Genomic DNA, 2,936 nt, shown 5'->3' on the forward strand with positions numbered 1-2,936 from the left:
TTCGTTTTTTATTTATATGTATTTGCAGCCATGTTTACACGTTGATACAAATTTTGAAATAAAAACCTGAAACGCAAATAACACGATCAAGCAAATCAAACTCCGTACTTGAAAATGTCCATTTAAAACAACCGTGGAAAGGTAATGAGAAAACGCAATATACATACGAGCATATTTACAATGATAATTAAAAGTTTTAAAATCACCCTTTCTACCATGATAACAAAAAAATCACCATTCCCAACTTCTGTTGACTAGCTATTTGTCAGATGTGATTTTCATTCATAGCGAAATATCATGCTTCTACTTGCATCACCAATCACTGATATAGTGGCCTAGCAGTAGCAGTCACTATACGCGATTTTTAAATCACAGTTGATAAAAGCACCGGTAGTGAAATATCGCTCATCACTACTGGCGACAATAACGTTACCTAATATAACCCATGATAAAAACATAGCAAGGTATAACCGTTCTCTCAATTTGTCGGCCATGATTTTTTTTTGAAGTTTGCCAACATTTTAAAATCATATAAAAGTGAAAATAAAAAATTGAAATTGTACGAAATTGTTGTTGCTTGAGATTGAAAATGAAAATGTGTGTGTGAGTTTGTGAGTAAATTTAAAAATTAAATTGTTTGGAAACGTCAAGAATTTTAAAAGTGACTCTCAGCGGTTCTACCTTGCTATATTTTTATCATGATATAACCTAGTTGTGAATAAGGCATCAAAATGTGTTCACTAAAATATCCCCAAACATGAACATGGGTAGGAAGTTTAGCATTCCGTTGAAAATGTCTGGTTTAATTGAAACTGCTGATGGTCTGCAAGCGTAAAAAGTTATTCTAGAGCTCACGGTAACCATATGGGGAATGGTAACTTGCTGTAGTTATTGTAAATTATAACAAATTATATAATAACACTGTACGGCAAAATCAACTTTTTTCTGGGTATTGGACCAAACCAATTTCTTTTAAGAGTCATAGGTAAAACAGGGACTTCTCCGTTTTTCGAAGTTAGCTTCGGAAATCGATATGGGCCTCCGAAGTTCGAAATAGGACCTTTGGTAAAAAATTATATTTAATTATTGCATGCAAAAAGCAAAAAAAGTAAAAATACAGACGTGGTGTATTTTGTTCTTATTTATGTGTTATATAACTTTTTTTTGTGAAAACTTATATTACAGGTGCTATAATGGGTCAAAGGTCAGATCTTCGGAAAATTAAATTCCTTATATTGCAAACAATTTTGAACTGATTTTTACAAAATTTATATCGTTGTAAAGGTGATTAAACCCTCTTTCTTCCGTTATGCATATTTGTATACTTCGTATATAAAAAATTTAGAAAAAAGACATTTAAATAAAAAAATAAATTTTTTTATATAAAAAAAATGTTTTAAACAAAAAATTTACAAACAAAACAGTTTCTTTTTTAAATTGGTGTCGTTGTATGCATATAAGAAGAAAGGGATATTTTTTTTATACAAAAAAAGGAATTTTTTTCATTTAAATGTGTTTTTTCTCACATTTTTGTATACGAAGTAGAAGATCTGACCATTGACCCGTTATAGCACCTGTAATATAAGTTTTCACAAAAAAGTTATATACCACATAAATAAGAACAAAAGGCACACCACGTCTGTATTTTTACTTTTTTTGCTTTTTGCATGCAATTATTAAAAATAATTTTTTACCAAAGGTCCAATTTTGAATTTCGAGGGTCCATATCTCGATTTCGGAGGCTAACTTCGAAAAACGGAGAAATTACTTCTTTTACTTAGGACTCAATCTCTTAAAAATGTTGGTTTGGTCCCAGCCCAGTGCTTCACAGTGTAATATGTATTTATATATAGGGCTTCTGCTGTAAGGTTAATACTAAGTAAACATATCTGTGTTCGTATGGAAAAGTAGCTTATGTCGAAAGGCTGGCTTTAGTATAAATCGGCATTCGCAGCATACGATTGCGAATGTCTCACTGGCGCTGAGCTGTTGAAGAATTTTCAGCAAATAAACGTGCAAAAAATTATTCCGCTACTAGCAATTCAATATTCTTATTAAGTATCATCAACAAATTCCTTGTCGTTTAAAGGTTAAAGGGAATGCCGCATTATACTAAAGCTAGCTTCTTGACATAAGCTACTATTCCATACGAACACAGATATTTAGATACATAATACACAAAATATAATATCAAAAATTTAAAGTTTTGTGTCAGAGATACATTAGGCACTGGTCGTCATTCTGAAATTATAAAAAACTTGAGCGCTTATTTTATTTCGGCAAATAATTCAGCTACTGTAAATAATAAACGCGTTCGTATTGCCAAATAAAATACATATTTTCAGTTTTTGGTTTTCCGGTCAACCCGTAATTTTCAGCGTCATCCGTTGACTGCGGTTAACCGCAAACTGTAACTATATTTATTTGTTTCAGTTGGTTACAACGTTGATTTAGTTCAGTCGCTGCTTAGTTGACATGACAGAATTTATAAATTTACAAATTTATATTAAAAATGTATACATACACATGCCATGTTCGAGCATCTAAAGTATTTTAACAATCAATTTCGATTTTGTTTTTTTTTTTTTGACAAACGTAGTAATCACCTTTAGTTCGTATCAGTTTATAAGTGTTCAATTATGCCGAAAAAAAATTTTGGTCGTATTACAAATATTATAACTTTTATAACGGCCAAAAGTAGTAAAAACGGGTTAGCGAATTCTGAAAAAGCAATTACGCAGATTCATAGAAAAATGCTCAACTGACCCAAACCAAAAATAATTTTTGATAAAAATGCATATGTACCTATTTGCAGTCATGAGAAAAAATTTGGTTTTTTTCGCAAGTAACTTAAATTATTTTTTCTACTTGTGTGGATATATAATAAGCCAATCTGATTAAAGTCTTTCCATACCCCTAAGTCCCTAAATGCGAAA

Source organism: Rhagoletis pomonella, unplaced genomic scaffold (genome assembly GCF_013731165.1).
Source record: "Rhagoletis pomonella isolate Grant_MI unplaced genomic scaffold, Rhpom_1.0 Rhpom_scaffold_00049, whole genome shotgun sequence".
NCBI lineage: Eukaryota > Metazoa > Arthropoda > Insecta > Diptera > Tephritidae > Rhagoletis > Rhagoletis pomonella.